Source organism: Protopterus annectens, chromosome 16.part0 (assembly GCF_019279795.1).
Source record: "Protopterus annectens isolate FY-2018-M chromosome 16.part0, PAN1.0, whole genome shotgun sequence".
Lineage (NCBI taxonomy): Eukaryota > Metazoa > Chordata > Ceratodontiformes > Protopteridae > Protopterus > Protopterus annectens.
In genome coordinates this window covers 517,530,484-517,548,572 of record NC_056750.1, presented here as the reverse complement: position 1 = coordinate 517,548,572, position 18,089 = coordinate 517,530,484, and the positions used below count along the sequence as shown (strand labels likewise).

The window sequence follows — 18,089 nt, the reverse complement described above, 5'->3', positions numbered from 1 at the left end:
TACGTTACACAAAAGGAAAAAGGTATACGAGATGAGGGACACCTTCAGGGATCTGGTACACTACACAACCTGCAGACAAAATTTTCAATCATATTACTGCTGAACAAAAGAAACCACATTATTCAATATGTTTAATATCAGAGAAACAAAAATTCTGCAGACAGAAGGCCAACAAAAGAAAAAAGATGAAAGAATGGATACACATGACACAGGAGATGGAGACTAAATGCTGGAATTAAAAGAGAATGCAGCCAAGAAAAACACCCTCTTAAAGAAGCAAGGAAGACAGAGACTGCAGGGGACTGGAAAGGAAAGGAAAAGAGCAGCCAGGTTCCAAACCAACAGAGAAAAGTATGCAAATACGGGTGGAAGGGGGGGGGGCCTAATCTACCAAAGAATTAAAGCATGACTATGTTATTGATGGGAATGACCTACACAGATAGTCTGGAGAAAAAATGAAAAATAAAGGCAGAAATAGGAAAACACAATCACTCAAAGATAAGAGCAAAAGAAAAATACAGCATCAGACACTGAAGGACAGAGAAAATGGACAGGACTAGCTGGTCAGGAGAAGAAATGCTCATAACTGGGACAAGCACAAAAAAAAAAAAAACAAAGCAAGAATGACAGATGGCAGAAACAAAATACTAAAGCAGCAGTACTAACTGAAAAAGGCTGGTATACAACCCAAGAAGGAAGGCATGATTCAGTGACTGACAGAATTATAGTTCAAGGATACAGGGCACAAAATATTACTAAAAATATACAAACATTCTCAACGTAACCTAGAGAAAGTAAAAATTGGGAAAGGGAAGCATGACGGAGTCTCCAAAAAAACTCAGGAGAAATCAGTCAATAGCAGGTTTACAGAATTGTACGGGAAAGGCCGATTACAAAGACCATAAGGCAAATGTAAAGGCTGCAGTGACACTCTTTCTGCATGCACACAACATGACAAAAGAGCTGAAGGCAATTTACAGGCAGTCCCCCGAGTTAAGGACGGGATCCGTTTTTTAGTCTAAGTCAAATTTGTATGCAAGTCGAAACACATACGGCTCTTATTAAATGTACTTAGTCAAATGTTAGCCTCAGTCTAGTATTTATTTAACTTTTCTTTGCATGTAAAACACTTTAAAAACCCTTCCAAACAAAAAAATCTTAAAACATACTACTGTAGCTAAGTTTCCTTACTTCGTATTAACAAAGCTGGTTTAAGCCATCCTGTTATTAAATGCAGTGTTTATCCATACCTCTCAACTGTACAGATTTTTCCTCATATTTTTGGTCCATTTTTCATAAAATTGTGATGGTAAAGCAAAAGTAGTGTCAAAGCATTAAAGACTGAAGTTAGAAAATAGTGTCAGCTGTATAGACTTTCGCAGAATGTCCAGATTTTGGCATCATATTTTTGGTCTGGTTTTCTGTCAAATTACAGGTAAATCATTAAGTATAGCAGTGAGAAAATAATGACAGACATTTGAGTTCCAGACTTTATATCCCTCAGGAAATTCATGCTAATGGAAAACCTGTTATTCTATCAACTTTCTAAGTTCATAACAGCAATATTTAAAAATTGTCCCTACTTTTGGGGCTTTGTCCCACTTTTATTTATGGCTTTGTCCGGATTTCTTGTTCCAAGAGGTTTAGGGGTATCACAAACACACACACACACACACACACACACACACACACACACACACACACAGCGCTTTGGGCAACTTTATTTATTTATTTTACATTATTTCCGACATTGAGGCAGCTCGTTCGTATCCATGGATTGTCCGCAATTCGGATGTTCATAACCCAGGGACTGCCTGTATTGTATTTTCAACTCTTAAGTCTGACATGACAATCGGGACAGGAATGGATGAAAAGGGGAACACAGGGTGTCAGACCAGTGGTTTAGTGCGCAAGTCAGGTGAAATGAAGCAAGAAGAGAAAGGAAAAAGTACAGAGAAAAAAAAAAAGGCTGCAAATGTGATGACATGAAAAGGAAGCAAAGGACCATGCAAGCAGACAATTCAAAAGACATGCAAAAGATAGCAAACAGAGGACACAAAAGAGGAATGATACGAAGAGGAAGGACAGCAGCGAGGGAGATTTAACTCAGGTTAACAGCAGGGCAAAGACAGTGGCAAAGGCTGTATAATATAGTAGACATGTACACTTCCCAAGGATAAGAGGGAGACATCATGCATCTTGCTCAGGCAAGAATGGAAATCATGTTTATGACATAAAATGCAAGAAATGTAAAGGGGATATCAAATTCAATAAAGATATCTGAAATACGAGAAGGTGCACAAGGCAGCACACATGCTGGCCTGATCCAGCAAACATAATTAAGAATGAACAGCTGGAGGAGAGAAACTAGGGGCAAAAGTCTATCCTAACACAGAGGCAGCAGCACACATCAGCAAAGAGGATAAAAGAGAGTGAGAATAACATTAAAAATGGACTGGAAATAAAAAAAAATGGGGAGGGGCTATAAGTAGCAATAGGAAAAGGTGCATTTGGCAAGGCACAACAGAGGAAAAAATGGCAAGCAGGCAAGATAAATGCATGGGATTCCAACACACATGGAAAGGAATGGAAAGGAAAGGAGACAGAGGGGGGCTTCAGTGTGGTCATGAATGAAGCAATAGGAAAGCTGGAAGAAAAAAAAGATTAAGACTGTAATAGCTCATATGAAATGGAAGGAGAAGGTTAGGCTGATGCCCAGAGAGAAATCACAGCAGAAGAGATAGCATGACTTCCCCACTGAAAGGAAAGTGTGTCCAGGGTAGGACAGTAGGTTAGACTGGTTCAAGACAGCTAACTGGAAAGACTGATGAAGGATGTGTTAATATATGGTCAGACCACATGGACACAATCATTATCTCAAGCCTACAGGAAGTAACAAAAGCTAACAAATGTGCAAAGCAATAATGTGGGGAACTGGGAAAGCTCAGGAAAGGAATAAAGTAAACATCAGAGGACAATCTGTCAGACAGAGTACTGCAGAAAACAGAGAAAACAATCGGGGAGGCAGAAGAACTGGTAGGGAAGCACAGAAAGACTCAGAAGTGACAGAGGAAATTAAAAAAGATGGAGGATGACCAAGATGAAGTATAAAGTGGACAAAAATAAAAGAATGGAAAGACCCTTACACTACAACAGATTGCAACACAATCTCTTATATTCTAATTCGTCATTTGCAATCACCTGCAACCTATAACATAAAAGGTTACGGTGCAACCTTAAGTGCTTTTTGCAGAGGCAAGCTCCCCGCACCTCTTATACCATTCAAACGTATATATACCAAATTCCAAGGTTACACAATATTTCAGAAGGGAGACACTCTTCAAAAAGAATAAAACAATCTAGAATATTCACTTATTTACAATCTAGATGATTCACAAGATCTGAAACATCAAGAAAATACAGGGAGGCTGAGACAGACACTAAGGAACAGTGGCAGGACCAGGGGAAAAACAGAATGGATAATGAGGAAAAAAAGCTCAAAAATGGGGGTGTCACAGATAACCAAAGTAAAACAGACAGTGGAAAAGGACAGGCACATAGTGCAGAGGATTAAGGCTACTAGATGTCAATCAGCTGCTTCCTCTGGTACAGGGTTTTCCTTGACCTTTATTTGTCTACTGATCTTGAGCAAGTCAATTGACCACACAGTGCTTTGAGCAACTGGGAATATGGGCAAGGACCGTCAATGGCCTCCTGGACCACATGCCTAGTAATTATCTGTGAACATATGAACTTATGACCACATGGTATTTTCTGACCATGTGGTCACATGAGCCTATGATCACATCGTCAGAAAAGACATTCATTATTACAGCTAGCTTAATGCAATCAAAAACTGAAGAAAACAGATTCATCTGGACATGGAATGGCTACAGAAGATGAAAGCAACAGACAAAGTGAAGAAATAAGGGGTAGAGGCAACTGTCATTAAGGGCACTGAGAACCAAGTGGTGTTAGAGACAGCTTTCCCTGTGGAGCTCTACAAAATGTCAGAGACCGAGGTCATACAAAGTCCTTTCTCATTACTTTAGTGTGATTCAGAGGGATGCCACCCTCAATGGAGACAGCAAAAGTGCAACTCCTGAGAAACAAGAGGCACTGGAAGCAGGGGATTTCAGACCTATACAACTATACAACTCCTTAAGGTAGATTCAAACATTTATGAGAAAAGTACAGTTGTGTACACACTTACCATAAATGCAGATGTTCGAGTGTATTCACTGATGCAGTCATCAAATTTGGGTTATCTGCTTGCAGTAGCCCTCAGTCGGCCTGATTATCAAAGTCTTGGGTCCTGCGTCGGTTGCGGTCTCATCTTCCATGATGTCCGGTAGTCAGGGGTATAAAGCATGCAGCCAATGCCATTACATCAGTTTTTTCTTGCCCCAGATGTCAGGTGCCCCCATAATGGGAAGCAATTATATACAAGGTTACACCCCCAACAAAAAAGCAAATACACCAAAAAACTTTAAGCATAGTAAACAAGAATAGAGATGTAGTCAACAGAAGTCAAGGCTGGAGCGAGGGTAACCAGGACTGCAACACTGAATACACTCGAACATCTACATTTATGGTAAGTGTACACAACTGTACTACATTCTTCATGTTTCACTGTTGCAGTCATCACATTTGGGTAGATTCCCAAAGCTAAGGATGGGTGGAGGTAATTAGCATTAGGACCAGCTACACGGCCCTGCAAGACAGTAGTGGCAAATCCAGCTCTGGATTTAGAAAAAACTGGCAAGTGCTAATGCTTGGTGAAGGAATGGACAGAACTCCAGGTAGCAGCTTCTAGGATGTCCCTGGTAGGGGCACCTCTGAGAAAGGCTGTAGAGGTAGATGTAGCCCTGGTTAAATGTGGTCTTATCCCCCTGTGGGGTAGGTTTTCCATGATGCTTATAACAGAAATGAATGCAATGGCCTATCCACTTAGAAATGGTTTGCTTTGAAATGGCCTTCCCCTCTGTCCCTGCAGCAAATGCCACCAGCAGCTGTTCAGATTTCCTGACAGGCTTAGTCCTGTCCAAGTAAAACCTAAGTTGTCTGTGCATGTCCAAGGAGTGCAGTATTCGTTCCCCTTTGTTCTGTGGATTAGAAAAAAAGGTTGGCAGATGAATGGACTGATTAAGGGCCACACTGGATACCACCTTGGGCATGAAGGAGGGATTGGTCTCAAGGTACACCCTGTCAGCATGAAAGATGATGAAAGGCTCCACTGCCATGAGGGCCTGTAATTCAGACACCCTTCTTGCTGAAGTAATGGCTAGAAGGAAGGCTGTTTTCCAAGAAAGGAATTTCAACTCTGCATTTGCAGCAGGCAATAAAGGAGGTAGAGTGAGCTTTTCCAATACAAAGTTAAGGTCCCAGGCTGCAGTAGGGGCTCTTTGGGGTGGTCTTAAGTTTTTGGCCCCTCTGAGGAATTGCTTCAGCAGTGGATGAGAGAAGATGGGTGGTTCTGTATTGTAATGAGCTGAAATGGCTGAGGCATGAATTTTGATGGAGGAAAAGGAAAGGCCCTTGTGAAGCATTTCAGTTACGTATTGAAGAATATGGGGTAAATTGGGCGCTGCTGTGCCCATCCCCTGAGTTTGGTTCCAGGAACAGAATCTTTTCCATTTTTCAGCATAAGATTTTCTAGTACTAGGCCTCCTTGCCTCCAGGATGACATCCATCACTTGCTTACTGAGGGATGGTAACGGAGAGCTCAGGTAATTAGCCAGGATGCCAGGTTCAGGGTTTAAAGTTGTGGGTGCAGAATCTGGCCCTCCTGCTGGGACAGCAGGACAGGGGTCTGAGGCAGGTGCCATGGTGCCAGCAGTGACACACTGCGCAAGAGGGGGTACAAGTGTTGGCGTGGCCAGTCTGGTGCAATCAGTATTGTCCTTGGTTTGTCCTGTTTGATCTTTAGTAGTACCCTGGAGAGGAGAGGCAGAGGGGGAAAAGCATAAACTGTTGTTTCCAGGTGAAGGACAGGGCGTCCACTTTCTAAGCTTGTTTGTGGGGAGTCCTTGTGCAGAATTTGTCCAACTGGTAGTTCTGGGGGGAGGCAAACAGGTCTATCTCTGGGCTCCCCCATTTGTTTCTCAACATGTTGAATATCTTTGGTTCCAGTTTCCACTCGTGTGAATCCATGAGATTTCTGCTTAGGTCGTCTGCCAGTGTATTTAGCTTTCCTGGCAGGAATTGAGCCTGTAGGTGCACTTGGTAGCTCAAGGCTGTGTTCCACAGAGCCATGGCTAGTCTGCAGAGACGGCATGAGTGGGTTCGTCCCTGCTTGTTTATGTACCACATAACAGTGGTGTTGTCCGTCTTTTACCAATAATTGTCCTGGAAGAATGTGGTCCTTAAAGGCTGTCGGAGCATTCTGTACAGCTAACATTTCTTTTTGATTGATATGTAAGTGCATTTGATTTGGGTTCCATTTGCCTTGAATGCACTGCCCTGCCAAGTGAGACCCCATGCATAGTCTGATGCGTCTGTTAGGGTTTGGGCGGCAGGGGGTAGAGTGAATGGCAGTCCCTTGTTTTGGTAGCAGGCCTCTGCCCACCAAAGGAACTCTATCTGTAGACAAGGCATGATAGGAGTCATTGATTCTAGATCCTGAGAATGTTGACACCATAAGCTTTTAAGATACCATTGTAGTTTTCTCATGTGCAGTCTTGCATATGGAATTAGAATGCAAGAGGCCATGAATCCCAGGGCTTGCAGTATTTTCCTTGTAGACAGCTGGGTCTTGGAGGCCAGTAGTTTGAAGTAGACTGTCAATTGAATTTATTTCTCTGGCGTAAGGTAGGCCATCTGGGAAGTTGTATTCAAGCTTGCTCCCAGGAATACAATCTGTTGGCAGGGTACAAGATGTGATTTCTTTTCGTTTATGGTGTACCCCAGAGACGTTAGGAATTTCTTTACAAATGCCAGATGATTTAATAGCATGTCCTGGCTTTCTGCCTGAATTAGACAACCGTCCAGGTATGGGTACATTTGAATATTTCTTTGCCTGCAAAATGCAATGACTGGAGCTAGGCACTTTGTGAATACCCTGGGAGCAGTAGATAAGCCAAAGGGCAGTGCAGAGAACTGATAGTGCACGCAGCCTGCTTTGAAGCGTAGGTATCTTCTGCAAGATTCCCTTATTGGGATGTGCAGGTAGGCTTCCTTTAAATCCAGTGTTGCCAACCAGGCATCTTTGCCTAGCATAGGAAGCAGCTGATGAGTTAGCATCTTGAATTTTGGGATTACCAAAAATGTGTTTAGGATAGACAGGTCCAGGATAGGACGCCAGGAATTGTCTTTTCTAGGTACCAGGAAAAGTCTTGAATAGAAACTTTGTCTCCATTCTTCATCTGTGGCAGGTTGAATAGCCCTGATGCCTAAAAGAGAGAGAACTTGCTTTTGAGCCTCTGCCCACTGATTTGGGGGTAGGTCTGGCCAACCGTTTGGGGTTGGTAAGGAGTGGAAGTGGTATCTGTATCCTTGGGAAACTAGATTTAAAATCCATTTGGCCTGGGTAATGAGTTACAATTTTTTGCATGTAGTGCAATCTTTCCCCCTAAACGAACAGTCAGTTGAGCAGGGCTTGGAAGGTTTAAGGTTAAGTCATTGAGACAGTTTACCATAGGGTGAGTCTTACTACTCCCTGCTTTTGAAGTGGGAGCCCCCCCCCCCACTGCTTAGGCCTGTGAGTACCTTGGGACTGAAGACTGGATGTTCTGCTGGTTCTGGGTTTGGACTGAAGGCCTGAAGAGGCATCTGGAAGGCTGTACTTGCAAGAAATCTTTAACAGTTTGCATAGATTTAGCATTTTCCTCCATCTTTTTAAGTACTACTTCTGCTTTGTTGCCAAACAGGCGGTCTTGGTTTAAGGGAGCATCCAGTAATTTAGCTTTAACATGATCTGGCAAAGATTGCTCCTTAAGCCAAGCATGCCTTCCAAGTAGAGACCTAGTGACAGCAGCCCTGCAAGATACCTCTAACGAATCAAAACCACATTGCAAAGTATGTTTTCCAACTTGTTCAGCAGAATGCATTAAATCCTGCAAATCTTTATTTTCAGCAGTCAGGAATCAACATAATTTTCTGTTTAAGCAATCCAATAGTATGCTGCTGATACTTTAACATATGAAACTGGCAGTTTAAGGCCCTAATGGCCAAGGTTGAAGTGTATACCTCCTTACCCCATCTATCCAGCTCCCTGGAATCTCTATCAGAGGGGGGAGGATTTTTGGTAGTAGTAGCCTTAATGCCCTTGGGTCCCTGTGAAATGGTCTCAAGATCCGCAGTAGGATTTTTAAACAGGAACTTTTGAGAGCCCGGTACCCTGTAATACCCATCAGGTTTTCTGGGAGCAGGAGGTAGAGTTAGGGGCCAGGCTAGATTCAGAGAAGGCATCATCTACAATGTCCAGTACAGGAGGGATAGCTAAAGGCCTGTGTTGAGGCAGGAGTAAGAATTCCTTAAGCCTCTTTTTGGAGTCAGAGTAATCCTGGCTTTCCCAGCAAAAATGCTCCCTAACAGTATGCAAGGTTTCACCAAAAGAGAAATCCTCTGGAGGGAAAGCAGAGGGAATGGAGTCCTCTGCATCAGAATCCTCAAAAGGTAGATAAGGGCAAATCCTGGTCATCAGAGAAAACAGAAATTTCAGAGTCCTGATCAGAAGGAAAATCAGTCCTAGGTCTTTTAGAGGGGGAAGGGTGGCTTCCCCTGATTAGAGTAATAAGGTCTTCAGCCATTCCTATCATTTGTTTCTTAGGCATAGGGGCCTGACCATGCGGTCTGGCTGTCAGTTTTCTAGGCATGGATTGAGTTCTAGGCCTTGAAGAAGATGCCGTTGGTTTAATATGCAAGTCAGTAGGCCTGAATACACCCTCAGAAGCCGGTGCATGCAAACGGCTCTGGACCCATCCAAGGTAAAGACATCCGCAGGTTCCACAGTTGAAGCATCTTGCGGCATACTGGACTCCAAATGGGTCTCAGTAGAGGCCTGCAAATCTGAAGTAGCAGGTATCAGGTGCTGAGAAAGCGCCTCACTGAGTACCGGCGAACTGGCGACTAGCTTAGGAGAAGTGTCGTCTGCAGCTTTGGATCTATGCGGTCTGTCTCTTGTCTTTATCTTTGCGTTTTTTCTCAATATCAGTAGTTGGGTGGCTTACTGAAGCTATTTCTGGATAATTGGAGAGAGTACCAAAATATTTAGATGCGTAAATGAGCCGACGAAGAATAGTATGAGGTTTGAATAAGGCACAAAACCGACAGTGAGGAATGTCATGGTCTGGGCCTAAGCAAGGAATGCAGTACAAATGAAAATCTTTGAGGCATTTGCTTTCCACAAGAAATACAATTAACTTTTACTGACATCGGTTTAGAGCAAGAAAATGATTCCCCAACGGGGTAGTTAGCTTAGTTGAAGACTTCGGATATGAAACTCGAAAACTAAAATTTCAGGAGTCGGCCGACAGGCACTTGCAAACTGCTTCTGCTTCAGGCACCGCAAGGCAAGAAAGACTGATGTAATGGCGCCGGCTGCATGCTTTATACCAGACTGTAAAAAGTGTGCTGAAAATAAAAATAGATTGGTACAGTAACAAGTAACTACTAAGAAAAACAAAAAAGTACCGAAGCTAACACAGCTGAAGGTAAAACAATTAACTTTAATGCAAACAAAAGAGAGTAAGCGCTTTCACGGTGTGCTCTCATGTTTCATCAGATTCTGTAGCAGTCTGATGAAGTGGTGAGAGCACACCATGAAAGCGCTTACTCTTTTGTGTGCATTAAAGTTTATTGTTTTACCTTCAGCTGTGTTACCTTCGGTACTTTTTTGTTTTTCTAAGTAGTTTATACCCCTGACTACCTGATGTCATGGAAGATGAGACAGCAACCGATGCAGGATCCAAGACTTTGGTAATCAGGCCGACTGAGGGCTACTGCAAGCAGATAACCCAAATGTGATGACTGCAACAGTGAAACATGAACATCATCAGTTACTATACTCAACAGCTACTACCAAATTCCCATCCAACAGGAGTAGGCTGGATCTGCACAAGGCAGATTATCAGTTAATAACTAGAGGCTTCTATAGCACTCACTGGAAGAAGCAAATGGACTCAAAAGAAGGCAGGAGGGATGTATGACAACGAAGGTAACATTCAGTTCCATGGGGTTTCTTACTCAAAATTCTGGACAAAGTAGGGAAAGATTTGCAAAGTGAGTGAAAGTCATGCACTAGGACCCTCTAGGTGCACTGTTACTGAATGGGAAACTTAGAAGAAAACACAAAGGTGTGTGGCAAGGGTGACTGTTGTTGCCCATCTTACTCCACCTAGTAATGTAGGTGCTTAACTTAGTAGGTTAGGGAGACAGAGAAGCTCAGCAAGTGGGAAATAGAACAGCCTATTTCAGCCTATCTGAAGATGGCTACATCCTAATGAAGGAAAATCTAGAAAAAGGCATGAAAAATACTGATGGACCATATATGGGAATTTCAAAAGACTACACAACTGGAAAGGAATATTTTAAAAAAGTCTGACTTTGGAATGACAGTAAAGAGGAGCAAACAAGACGCATACTAATGAAACCCACAGAAAAGTTCTTAGGCTTTGAGTTCTGGCAGGATGTAGACAAACAGTTAAAAATAAGAAACGCAAGGGAACATGATGGTAAACAGAGCAAATACAGTAAAAATGATACCAAGACTGAAAATTGCCTGCTTGCTGTAGCACATGCCAGTGGTAAATTAATGAAAAGATCAATAAAACTATAGAGGCACATGACAAACATATATGGAAACAGATCAACACTAATACAGCAGAGAAAAGCAACTGAGAAGGGGAAAATGGGGAGCATCAAACTTTGAAATGTGTGCCACAGCACACACATTACACCAGTTCTCAGGGGGAGGAAGACTAGGGGCCTTCAATTGGGTGAATTAGGATGCCACAGATAGCGGGGGAGTGTTTAATATGAAAGTGTAAGGCTCTGACAGTAAGCTGCAAAAAAGTACAAGAAGTTGGCAGTCAAACAGAGGTCCCAGGACAGAAAGGTGTAGATTGGGAAAGAGGAATGAAAAGAGGGGACAAGAAAGCAGAAAATGGAAGGAAATTACTGCAAAAGCAGACTTTGAACTCTAAGCCAAACAGTGGAGCGGGAGAAGAAAGGAAGGCATAGCACAGAAAAGAGGACAGGAATGGGAAACAGTTAGGGGCAGCACAGGGTGGGCTGAAGAGATGTACCTAAGAAGCCATTAAACATACTACAGGCAGGAGAACTAGAGAGCACAGGGGCAGCAAGGAGGAGCAAATAAGAAAACCCCTTAAGAAAATGCAAAGCTGGACAAAGACGACAGCTAATATAGGAGGACATTCTGTAAAGCAAATAAATGGAGAAAGTAAAGAAAAATTGGGAGAAAGAGGAAGGGTGCAAGAAATTCAAGAATAGGATGAATTGCTAGGGATAGAAAGCAGTAAAAAATTGCTTCGACCTACAGATCATCAGCAAATGCATACACTAAACAGCCTCAGCAAACGATAAGGAGAAGCAGTTACTAGAGACATGGGGAAAAAAGAAGTGTGCCTAGTACACATGATGTAGGATTATGAATCAGCAAGGAAGATGTGAGACAGGATCATGGAGAAATGGAGGAAATACAGGAAGGGAGGCATGCAAGAACATTTGGAATTTTACCCACTGGGTCTGAACACCCACTAAGAAAAGATATGAAAAGAAATTTTACTAGCAGGAAGAGTAAATGTTGAGACTGCCACAAAAATAAAACGTTGAAAGAAAGAAAAAACACTGAATTATACATTCAAGAGAGCAAAAAGACACTGAGAAAACAGCAGTAAAAATAAAAAAACAAGACAGTAGCCTCTTGAACAATAAAGTAAATTTCTGTCCAATGACCTCTGTTGCATGTATAAAGTATAGTCGTGTAAAATCTTACCATAATGATAGTTTTCCTTCTCTCCACTGTTGCAGTATTCCTAACATGAGGGATTCCCTGCCAAGGATGGTCTGACATCTGGCCAGTATTTTACTACCAAAGGTACGCAGTATGTCACACACATGCTCCTTGTGTGTGTATGGCATAAAAGCCATGTCCATACATACCATCCTCAGAACTGAATGCCACAGTAGGAACACTAGTCCAAGGAAAAGGAGGTAAATAATAAATCCAGAACAGAAAAAGTGCTGGGGTAGGCGGGAGGGATTGAACACTGCAACAGTTCAGAGAAGGACATCTATCGTTATGGTAACATTTTACAACTATACTATGTCTTTCTATTCTATTGTTGCAGTATACCTAACATGAAGAAGAGTGCTAGAGCTCAGGAAGAAATTTGGGAGGATAAAGGACCAGCAGAGCTCTCTAGAAAGCCATTAAGGATGGCCCTAGCAAAACCAGTTCTAGCTCTGAAAATTCCATCCAACTTGTAGTGTTTACCAAAAGTATGGATAGAAGTCAAGGTAGCTGTTTCAAGAATGGAGTTAGTATCCAAACCCTTGAAAAAAGCACCAGAAGAAGCCACAGCCTTTTCATGAAAAACATAAAAAATAAACAGTTTTAGAAATCCAAAAAGAAACTGGTAACAGCCAATCCCAAAAACCTGGGATGAAAAGAAACAAAGCACTAACACTTCCTGATAGCCTTAGTCTTATCCGAATAAAATCTGAGTTGTCTATGCACATCCAAGGTGTGTAGTACCCTTCTCGCTAGCAGACTGTGGAGAAGAGAAAAAAGTAGGCAAATGAATATATTACATGACAACTCATTCACTACCTTGGACATAAAAGGATTAGTATGCGAGAACATCCTGTCCTTATGAAAAAGGAAAAAAAAAAAAAAGGAGGACAAACCATAAAGGCTTGAAGCTCAGACATGTGTGGCTGAAGTAAGGGCTAACAAAACAGTCTTCCAAGAACAGTGTTGCAAAGAAACTAAAGCCACAGGCTCAAAAGGAGCCACAGTCAATTTTTCCAAAACAAAATTAAGATGCCAAGGAGGAGGAACAGGCCTCCTGGAAGATCTGATGTGAAGGACACCTTTTACAAATTGTTTTGCCTCAAACCTAGAAGCTAATGGAGGAGATAAAGGCAGACAAGCAGAGATAGCTGACAGGTGGGATTTAACAGAGGAATAAGCCAACCCATCACTGAACAATTCACATAAGAAAGAACCACAGGAACATCCACAGAGTGTGGATCCATGTTACATGAAAGACACCAGACAAAACCTTGTCCATTTGGATACGTAGGATTTCCTAGTATTGGGTTTCCTGGCCTGCAGAACCCTAAGCATGTCCTCAGAGAAAAGGTGTCTGTAAGGAATCAGAATCCTATCACCCCACCAGAGTCAGCTGAACAGTGGACAGTTGGGGATGGATAAAGGATCCTTTGTCTTGTGTGAGTAGGTTGACCCTGTGAGGTAATTTGTGATGACTGCCCTTGGCTAAATGCAGAAGAAAAAGGGGCCAATGCTATCTTGGCCAAAAAGGAGTCACCAGCAAGATTTTGGGTTTGCCTGCTGAATCTTGAACCAAACTTTCGGAATGAGAGGAAGGGGGACAATGCATAAAGAAACATTCTCTTCCAAGAAAATGAGAGGGCGTCCACCTTCCAAACCAAACCAAGGACATGGGACTCTGGCACAAAATTGAGGAAGTTGTCTGTTCAGACAGAATACAGATATACTTGAGGAGTACTTCACTTGTGGGCAATGTCCAGAAACACATCCCTGGGAAGCATCCATTTGTGGGACTGAGTCAACGACCTGTTCAGTGCGTCTATCCCAAAGTTTTGAGCTGAAGGAATATAAACTGCTTGAAGAGTCACATGATATTGAACCGCAAGCTCCAATACCATGAGTGCAAGCCTGCAAAACAGGTAAGATTTTGTTCCCCCCTGTTCACATACCACAGGACTATGGTGTTATCTATAAACACTTAGAGAGGCCCTGGGGAGGAAAGAGGATGGTAGGCCTGAAGTGCCAACAGAAGCACTCATTTCTTTGATATTGAAATGCTCCTTCTGCTGAACAGGAAACCAGACCCCCTGCACTTTCATTGTGCCAACGGCTGCTCCTCAGCCCATCTCTGAGGAATCTGTGAACAGTTCTTGAGATGGAAGAGGTGGCTGGAAGAGAAGATCTGGGTTCACAGACAATTACTAAATCCACCAATGAAGTTTGCTCTTTACACAGGAACAACTGTAAATTCTAGGGGATGTGCGTATTGTTGCCAGACTGATTTCACGAACCACTAAAATTTCCTCATGTGGTGTTTGGCTAGTGGTAACATAGCGATGGTGGATGCCATAAATCCCAGAAAACTCAAACTTTCTGGCTGTTACAGACGTCAGAGGAAGAAGAGTTTGAAAGAAGGAAAGGAGAGTCAAGGCCTTTGGCAGAAGCAGGGATGCCAGCTAAGACACTGTCTGAATTCTGCACCCTAGGAAAACATGATCTTGAGAAGGGGTTAGAGAGAACTTTTTGAAGTTTATTGTGAACCCCTGACTTTGCAAAAGAGTAATGGCAAAGAAGACTTTGCCATAAGGTATATGAAGAGGATGCCTGAAAGAGAAAATCATCCAGGTAAGGAAAAACTTGGATTGCCTTCAAGCCTGCAGAAAGCAATCACAGGAGCTAGGCATTTGGTGAAGACCTTTGGGCAGAAGAGAGGCCAAAGGGCAAAGCAGAGAACTGGAAATGCCAAGAAACAGAGAAATGTAAAAATTTCCTAAAAAGGGGATGAACAGGTACATGAAGGTAGGCATCCTTGATATCCAAAGAAGCCATGAAAGCCTGAGGAAGAAGTAAAGGAAACAAGGTCTGACGAGAACATGCAAAAGGAAGGAATTTTCAGAAAGGTATTTAGGTGTGGAAGATCTAGAATGGGTCTCCAAGGGCCCTCCTTTCTGGGTACCAGAAACATTCTTGAATAAAACCCTTCTCCCTTTTGATCCTGTGGAACCTCTTGAATACTTCCCCGCTTAACGGTTCTTAAGTACCTCTGGGAATACTTGTAACTGCTCCAGAGGTGGCTGAGGAATGCCCATGAAGGGAGAAAAGGATTTCCAAGCCATGAAATACCCTTGCTGAATTATGGAAAGAACCCATGAGCCTTGTGTTATGTTTGTCCAAACTGGAAGAGACAAAGAGGAAGGGAAAGAGGAATGATGCTGTGAGAAATGTGATGGGCACAACCTGGCTTGTCAGGAAAGGACTGTTTCTGATCAGGACAAGCCTGAGTAGTCTTAGGTGGAGGAGCCCTCCTACCCTTTTTTCTTACTTTTAGGAGGAGGACGGGCATGTTTTCTAACAAAATCTGGTCTGGAAAGATAATTCCTTTGGAACTTGGGCACAGGTGAAACCAAAAGATGTTTCAAGTCCTGTAACTCCTTGCCTTTCTCCTGCAAGGACTTAAACAAATTAGCAGCAGCAGAATCAAACAAACTATTGTTGTCCAGGGGAGCATCCATCAACTTGACCTTTATGTCAACTGACTGGGGTTGAAGCTTCAGCCAGGAATACCTCCTCAATACAGATCCTGAAGCAGCAGGCCTAGATGAAGCTTCTGCTGCATCATAACTGCACTTGATAGAATAACGAACCACCGGAGAGGAAGCTCCTAGCAAAGACAAAGCTGAAGGTTTCCCCTGAAAATCCAAAAGGTCAGAAATAGCATGAGTAGCCTCGAAAAAGAGAGCCAAAACATATCTAGTCATATGAGTTTGGTAATTACTAGCATGAAAGACTAGGGTGACAGAAGTATAGACTTTTCAGTCTTTATATAGTCCTGCTTTCCTCATCTGAGAGAAGAAGTGTAGTGGTGGGCAGTAATTTAGAAGGCTTATCAGAGGCCACAGAAGCCACCAAAGGGTCAGCAGTTGGACACTTGTAAAGAAATGTGCAGTCTTCAGGCACCTTGTAAAAACAATCAGGCTTTTTAAGAGTAGGGGGCCGGAGAATCCAGGACCTGAGACACTGAAGAGAAAGCATCCAGTAAAGCAAGCAAGACTGTAGGAACAACAGATGGTGAAGGAGACTATTTCTAGGAGCTCTTATCTCTCTTGCACGTCAGAAACTTGGGAGCAATCTCACTTGAAATACTCCCCTTATCTTGGCAACTGTATCTCCAAAAGTAATCTCCTAAACAGGAGATTCTGGTCTAGTAGATTATTCTTCAGGAGATGCATAATCTAGAGGGGAAGGAATCTGGGTGGAACAGGCTAAAGATTTCTCATCTAAGGAGAACTTCTCATCAGATGAATCCTGATACCCCACTCTCTTTTGAGGATAAGATCTCCAAGGATGGGCAGGAACAGAGACACTCTAAGGGGGCTTCAAAGCCATAAAGGCATTAAATTAGCCCTGGGTAAAATTCTGCCATTCACTTTAAGGATCCCTGGGTGAAGAAATATGCTTTGTTGTTTTGCTTCTTTTTTACATGGATGAACATCTTATGAAATGTGGAAGGAACCGATGTTGTCCTACACTCAACAATAGTCATTGGAATCTCCAACCTTACCAGAGTTTGCAGAACCTCCCTCGACCCTTTCGTAATAAGTCTTGGTTTTCCTGGCCATCCGAAATGGATGCCTGCAATGCCTCCAAGGACGTGCCTGTCATCGGATCCATGGCGGCCTCTGAAACAGCTCCAGCCAAGGAATCCGATCTCAGATGTGGCTGAACCTCCAGGCTTTCATCAACCTTGAGAGAAACCTCCAATGCAGGAGGCACAGCGGTAGAGTCCTGACTTGGTTTTGTGACCTTTCTTTTTAGTGGACTCTCAACATCAGGCCTAGAAGTTCCCCCATAACATGTTTCGCTAAAAGTTTGAGACTGATTTTCCAAGTAAATACCACACAGCAAAAAGCAGCAGTAAATAAGAAAATAAAACCCCAATGGGGCACTTATCTGAACAGCCTGATGTACCAGCAAACAACTAGGGTGAACACACTAACGATCAAAGATGGCATTGGGACTGGAGGCAGAGAAATTCTTGGGATGGTATATCTGGATGTCGCTTTTATGCCCAAGTACATGAGAAGCATGCGTGCGACATACAGCGTACCTTAGGTAGTAAAAGGCTTTGGTTATACTAGTCAAACGTCAGGCCTCCCTTTGGTGGGGAATCTCTCATGTTATAGGAATACTGCAACAGTAGAACAGAAGGACATCTTATGTACAATAAACAAGTGTAAGCCAGTACAGTGGTACTGCAGTTGGCATTTCTTTCTTCATACTGGTTGTTCTCAGGTTTACTTCCCAGCTGGGGTACCCCTTCTATGAGTAGTTTTTAAAGTTGCAAATTTTCTTTGTTTTTAACAGCTTTACAATACAGTGGTGACATTTTATATTATATATACCATATCAAGATCTCCGAAAAAAATAACATGCCAGTCACCCAATCAAGTAATCATTACAGTAAGAAAGCAAACACCATTTTAAGCAAGTTAGAACAGTTTTACAGAAAAGAAAGGTGATCCAGTTAACTGCAGAAAAGTGAAAGTGTTTCTTGATTTTTTTTCTATGCTGCAATACTGCAAAATACCACCTCAGAATGCAAACACCTGAAGAAAGCAGTGAAACCAAGTGATCCCACTTCCTTTCACAATGCCAGTGGACAAGAGGAAACATACTGGAAAGAATAGTTGTGTAAAATCTTACCATAACCACAGATGTCCCTCTCTTCCATGATGCAGTATTCATACTGTGGGATTTCCAGCCCTCAGGTGACCAGACATCAGCTCCTATACAAAAGCTTAAACCTGGCTGCTATAGGTGTGTGCAAAATCACACGTAGGGCCATAAACCATGGAGTATAAATGTGACGGCACGCACAGACCTCAGAACTTGAAGCCCAGAGAAGAGACTATAAGACCAAGGAGAAGCAAAAGCAAATGCCCCTGAAGGGCTGTAGAGACTGGCCTGTAGGGAGGGGATACACCGGAGAAGATTGAGGATACCAGGGGGTTAGAGGGTGGAATGGAATACTGCAACATGGAAGAGAAGGACATCTATGGTTATGGTAAGATTTTACACAACTATTCTATGTCCTTCTATTCCCATGCTGCAG

At 42.7% G+C, this 18,089-nt stretch overlaps 1 protein-coding gene across 1 annotated transcript in view; it reads right to left on the bottom strand.

The window, feature by feature from the left end:
• SPTAN1 (spectrin alpha, non-erythrocytic 1) overlaps nt 1-18,089 on the bottom strand; it is a gene marked incomplete in the record, with an annotated part of 2,849,969 nt that overhangs the window by 1,671,688 nt on the left and 1,160,192 nt on the right.